The 6,849-nt window shown below is 28.9% G+C and overlaps 1 protein-coding gene across 2 annotated transcripts in view; it reads right to left on the bottom strand.

Moving 5' to 3' along the window:
- LOC121117629 (cell adhesion molecule Dscam2) overlaps positions 1–3,414 on the bottom strand; it is a 217,844-nt gene extending 214,430 nt beyond the window's left edge. For both annotated transcript variants that reach the window (XM_040712072.2, XM_040712070.2), the window contains exon 1: positions 3,052–3,414. The gene's annotated coding sequence lies outside the window, so the exon portion shown is untranslated. The remainder of the gene's footprint in view (positions 1–3,051) is intronic.
- Positions 3,415–6,849: the final 3,435 nt, after the last annotated feature.

The following is a 6,849-nucleotide window of genomic DNA, read 5'->3' on the forward strand; positions in this document are numbered from 1 at the left end:
AAAAAGAATTTTAAAAACAAAAATAAGAATTTCCTTGAATACTGCACATATACAGATTAAAGTTGCTATGTAAAATAATAAATTGAGATTATTAAATTTACAATAAAAAATATATTTTATAATTATTTAAAAAAATGTATAAATCTATTTGTTCAATGGAAGTTGATCAAAATTTAGCTCATGACCTCTTCCTTAATTCTTTATCATATTGCAAACCAACTGAGCGACTGATAAATATATTAATTGGGCCTTACGTTACACTCACATGAAATTCAGCTAATAAATTTTATTTGTAGATAAATCTGACCTTAGTAACCTTTTATGATCCTTTCACGGAAATTGGTCATTTTAATTCAATTTCAACACATAAAACCAGCAATAAAATATAGGCATCCTTGTCAAATATTGTACCTGCCACGGCAATTAAAAATTTAAATTTTTTAATTGAATTAAATGTGAATTAAACGTAATTGCAAATTTTCATATTTATCAGTCAAATAGTTGGGTTGCCAAAACTACAAAAATAAGAGAAAGTTCATGAGCTCAATTTCAATCAACTTCAATTTACGTTATTTTTAAGAAATAAATAGATATATGTATTTTTTTTAAATAATTATAAAAATATATTTTATTTTAAATTTAATAAGATCAATTTATTATTTCTACAAAAAATGATTTAATCTAAGGTATATGGACAGTATTCAAGCAAATACTCAGTTTTTGTTTGTTTTTAAAAATGTAAATTTAAATTATTCCCTAATGAATCTACATAGTTTAAGTTATAAATACATATTTTTTCAGCAATTCACGGACATGTCACTCTTTCAAGTAGGTATAGAAAAAAAAATTATAAATTCATATAATTGAAAAACGAATTACAAATATACTTTTTGATTGACAGGTAGCATATTTGTTGTTACATAGGGTGGCGGCTGTCTACTTTGTTGTACAGGCATTTGTATCTTCTATGTTCATTGTACATAACACTAGAGCTTTTCCCTAATATATTTTTATTTTCTTCTATGAGAATGGTCATAAAGGTATGATATACAATGGACATAAATATTGAGGTTATGAATGTGAATGATCAATATTCAAACCTACATACTTCGTGGAATGAATATTTTAATAGAATTTGGTATTAATTACATGTTGGTCCTCTGTTAAATAAAGAAGGGTACTAATTATACATTTCCATTAATATAGTATTTGTTGGTTGGTAGTAGACTGCCCCTTTTTATGTTCAATGTATCTTTCCCTCTACATGAAGAACTTATCTGCAAGGGACAATTAAAAAAACCGACTTTGACAAAGTTCGAGGCCACTCAAGCATTTTTTAGGCCACTATCTTTTGTAAAACAAATTTATTGGTTGTCAAAGTTGGTCATTTTTAGGCCTTTTGTATCGTCCAAAATGACTATGCTATGACTAAAAAAATTAGAATTTTATATTTTTAGTATTTGCATTATCAGCTGTTGAAATTATTCTACATCTAAGTTGTACTCAATGTGTTGCAATTTCCCTGTTTGATCTAAAAAATAACAAAAAATATTGTCCATATTTTTTTATTTAAACTCAAACACATTTTACTACATTATTTTTTTATAGAAAGGGGCAACCTTAAAGAATTGAGCACATTTTAGACCCCTTAAATTATTAAAAACTAGTTGTGGCATATTTTTAACCAACAAAACTAATGTTAAAAATATGAAAAGTCCAATTTTTATTAATAATACCATATTTGGGACGGTACAAGATGCCTAAAAATGGCAAATTTCAACCAAATGATTTTTTTTTTTTACAAATTTAAATGATATGAAAAACGTCAAACCTTGCTAAAGTCAGTTTAAAAATAAAATGTCTCCATTAGGAAAAGATCCTTGTCCATGAGGATAAAAATATTAAACCGAAAACAGGACAGTCTACATAGTAAATATATTGTAAGCAGTTTATAGCATGCCAACAACATTATATAGACTCGTCACAGAACTAGCGTTGTAAATTATTAAGCATTTTCTAACTTGCGATTATTTTTGTAGTTGCCTTCTGAGCCAAGTTTTAGTTAATGATTGAATAGTAACATTTAAATATGTATAAAGAGCGTTTTCACATCAAAGATAAATACTAAAAATAATGATTTCTTTGGGATCTATTAGTGTAAGAACTCCAATTTGGACTCAGAGGATCCATAACGGAGTCATTCCTGTCTACAATACATAATCGGATTTATGTATATTCCCGCTCTGATCAATGCTCCTTGTGACTAATCCAATGAAACGTCATGACAACTAAGCTCCTCTCCTTCTAAACCTTATTGGAATTGTCAATTTGAATTTGGGATTTTTATTTTTTTTTTTGAACATAAAGAAAGTGTTTGGGATTTACAGCTATACATATGAGGAGAGTGTATGAAATGAGTTAAATAAAAGTTTGAGACTCGGTCTTTTTTATATAAAAATATTATGATTTGTTGTAATGAAAAGGATATCTAATTTATTTATTATGCTTTTGTAAAGGGGGAGTCGTAAGACTATTTTCTCTTCTCTCTTTTACTCCTCCAGTCACCCCCTTCATTAAATTCTTCAGAAATACTCGTACATCAATTTATTCATACATTAAATATATGAAGAACAAAAATATTTACACTCATATTTTTAAAGAAAGTCTACAGGAACAAAAAAAAAAAAAAAAGGTATAATTTCATAACGATTGAGAACGCCTCTTGGGATTTCATCGGGGGGGGCAATAGTTGCAAAGATTCATTTCTTCATTTCAAATTTGTGTGTGTAACTTTATCTCACTTTTCAAATTCCCAATATTTGTAGTTTCCTTTTAGCCATCGACAATTTTTGACAAAAAGTTCCAAAGAGTTTTTTTAACACAAAATAATAAAACATATTTTGAGCAATGTATTGGCAGTTAGAAAAAACATTGTATAAATATTTGCTGACCCTCTGTGATTATGTATGTACAGGCAAGGAGTATTAATATTGAATAAAGACAGAGTCAAAATAGATTTACATTTATTTTTACTATTAAGTATCTACTTACCGTACTCTGATGACCTGAGCAAAATACTTTTTGTATTGATGATGATGTGGGCTATTTAATTTATATTTCTACCTTGGGTTGAAAAAATTAAATTAAAAAAAAATTGTATCACGTTACGTCAATTTGACTTTGGCACAACTCTTTATTCAACAACGTTCAGAGAACGACTAAAGAAAAAAAGAAGAAAACACTGGTTCTTATTGTTGAACAGTTATTTTCACCGTTGATAATAAAAGAAGAAGAAAAATCGGGTATTTATTTAAAGAAAAGCCTTTTTTTATAAATAAAAAATTCCCTTCTGAGCGACGTTCGAAAGCGTGTCTTCATATATATGTTATATTCTTTTGCTGTGTTGGTTAATTTGGTTTTACTTCTCCTCAAAACGCATAGATATATATACATATTGCGAGCGCTGAGAAAGTGAAAAAAATATGGGGGGCTCTCCCCCTCGTTTCTTCCCCCCCCCCCTTAATTTTTTTTTCTCTTAAAAATTTATATTCAATAATACATTTTGATTTTTATGTGTTTATCACACAAAAAAGATATAATAAAAATTATTTTTTAAAGCTTCTTTTGTTCACAAATTATTTATTTTTCTTTATTTCATGGGCTTGAAATTTGTAATATTATATTTGTGAGGCTCAACACAAAAACAAGTTAATATGATTTCTCTTAAAATTTATTATGGACAACATTTGTATTCTTCGATGAATTATCGTTAATTTCTATGAACAAATTATTAGATTGGAGGTCCTGCAAATTGCTATTAAAGTAGACAAACTTTAATCACAAGAAGATAATAAACAATTAATTACTTTATTTGAAAGGGCCCTTATTGGGTCCAATATGCAGGGTGAGGACTCAAAAATTACAATCTTCATCTAAGACGTCTAGACAACTATGTGTTGACCCAAGACGGTGCCCCGGCACACAATTCCAAGAAGTTGGAGCATTTCTGCAGGTAGAACTTGGCTGCCTTCAGGCTGGTAGACTTCTGGACTTTGTCCACACCCGACATCAACCCACTGGACTTTGTTTTTTGGTGCGTCTTGGACGACAAGACGAACAATACTTCCTATCCGAATGTAGATTCCCTGAAGGCCGTGATAAAGAAGGAGTAGAACAACTTATCCTCAGACTTCATCAAGGCCAGTCGTGCTTCTTTTCGTCCCCATATTGAAGCCATCATGCAGTATGGAGGAGTACATATTGAATAAAAAGTGTAGAAAATTGTTAAATTACCAACTTTTGCTTCAAAATCAAAAGTTTGCCAGAAAAATGTCACAAAATTAAATATGTAGAAGTGAAAACAGCTTTTAAAATTTTTCTAATTTTTGAGTCATCACCCTGTAAATATCTAAAATCGAATAAAGATTCTAAAATATAGACAAAACTCTAGGATATCTAAACCCATCCCACAAATTTCAATAGAAAGCCCATAATTGACTCAAATATGTGCCTGTGTCTATATGGATTATTTCATTAAAAATTTTCACGAAAAAATTAACTTTATTTAAAATTTGTATGTGGTATTATTGACCGTAATAAATCATGGAAAATATATTGAATTGTTCAACAAAACTTATACTAGGTGTTTTGTTATGAAAAAAAAGTAAACCATGACCTTAGTTTTGGATCAAAAAATTCAAAAAAATGTATTTTTTCAATTTTGTATTCTGAAAAATTTGATTTTTTCAATTTGTTTTCCAAAATTTTTAATTTTTTAAATTTAAAAGCGCATTACAGACTTTGTGAAGCTAAAGGGCAAAGGAAATATGGCCTCCTAGCTCGCTAGATCTGAACTCCTTGCATTACTATGTGAGGGGCTTTTTGGAGAGATACTTTAGTAAACGTACACATAAAGCTTTTGACTCCTTAAGGGCTTCCATTGTGTGACCAAAATGGACAAGGCAAGTGCCAGGTTCCGGGTCAGGTTGGAGACTCTGGTTGGATGTAGTGGATTGACTGACCCCTACATGTAAAAGCAAAAAAATTATAAATTACTGAATTTATTTTGGGAAATATATTGAAAAATAGATTATCCTTAAATTTTCCAGATTTAAAATCCCCATTTTGTATAGAGCAATTAATTTTTCTAATTTTCTTAATTATTCTTCGAGATTGTTTTTATATTGACGCACCATATATAACGATCTAATAATTTTTGTGTAATAGAACATAAATTGGAGTGCTTTCTCTATTTATCTTTCTTTTTTTCAGTGATTATTATTTTATATACCTATATATATATACATGGTGTGTATATATATATATATGTATAAACAGATCATTTAGTTCTAATTAAAGGTAGACAATATAAATCTTCATTCATCAAAGTAACAATGCGTTGTTCTGTATATAGCCGATCAAATTTCTTCACCATTACTTATCTAGATTTAGATAATTTTTCTAATTCTTAGGAAAAGTATTTTTGTGCCTACATACATAAAATAAAAATGGAATTAGAATTATGGAAAAGTCAATTAAGTTTGTTGAGGTGGGAGAAGGGGAGATATGAATGTTCAATCAATCATAATTGTAATTTTCCTTTTCTTTTCTCAGAGGTTTTTCTCTAATAATTGGATTACCTTCAACTCCTCTTAGAGTTTACTTCCTTTAAACTTTGACGTACTCGTCAAATGAATCTAAAAACTTTTCCATCTTTTGTACTATTGATCCTTTAACAGATTGAATATCTTATCTCTTACCAAAATGTGTGTATGACGTTATTGTGATCCCTACGGTAACCAGTTTGATGCATTAGCTTTACCGGAAGGTTATTTTGCCGAAAAATAAAGCTACCTATGTTTGATGAATACGAGAAAAGATAATACAATTTTTTCTCCTAAAAAAATAAGGAAAGAACAGTTGTGTATTCATTGTTTTTTGCTCTACAATTTCTATTAGATAAATTTTTAACTATTCTACTGTACGACCCGATATTTAAGGTTAATTATTATGAAAATATCCCCCAAGTAAAAATTAAGCTATGGTAATTGTTACTCCCACATTTAATAGGAGGCGCTTTTTTAAGTGTGATGAATAAAAATGTTTTAAAAATAATAAAAATCCATTGTTCAATTTTGTAATTTAGTGTCTTTTCATTATGTTGTGAATTAATTGAATACTAGACTCGAGTTGGAATTGAGTCTCTATTTTAAAGACATGCAACTCGACTTGATCTCACAATCAATGACTCGAGACTTGACTTGGACTCGATAACTAAGACTAGGAACTCGAAATGTAGTTTATACTGTACTCACGAAAAGCCTCAACTCTATGGATCCTATATTATAATTATGGACTTGAAATTTTCTCACAAAAAATATGATCAAAATATTCAATATATAACACTATTAAGACTTTTTCCCAATTATATTGAATTCTATTCAGCTTTCGACAAGGACTCAAGGAGTGTTTGCTTGAGTAACATTAGTTTTCAAGTAGTCTAAATTATTTAAACTCATAATATTTGCATACTACTGTATCTTCCAGGATACTATGATTTTGACATAAAATAATATTTATCATCTCTTCCAGGATTTTAAAATACTAATATTCTTATTTGAATTCTTTATGAATTTCACCTAATAGCAAATTTGGAGGTTCAGAAAATGAAATTTCTTTTCTCTACATATATTATGAATGGTACATATTTTATCTTGTTTAATGCGTTACTTTTTGGAAATACGCATTTACTGACTTAGCACAACCAGACTGTTAATTAAAGTTGTATCATATAATTGTAGTATATCTTTATTAAATGGGAGCATCACTTTGCTGAAGGGTTGGGAATAT

This window comes from Lepeophtheirus salmonis, chromosome 5 (genome assembly GCF_016086655.4).
Source record: "Lepeophtheirus salmonis chromosome 5, UVic_Lsal_1.4, whole genome shotgun sequence".
Lineage (NCBI taxonomy): Eukaryota > Metazoa > Arthropoda > Copepoda > Siphonostomatoida > Caligidae > Lepeophtheirus > Lepeophtheirus salmonis.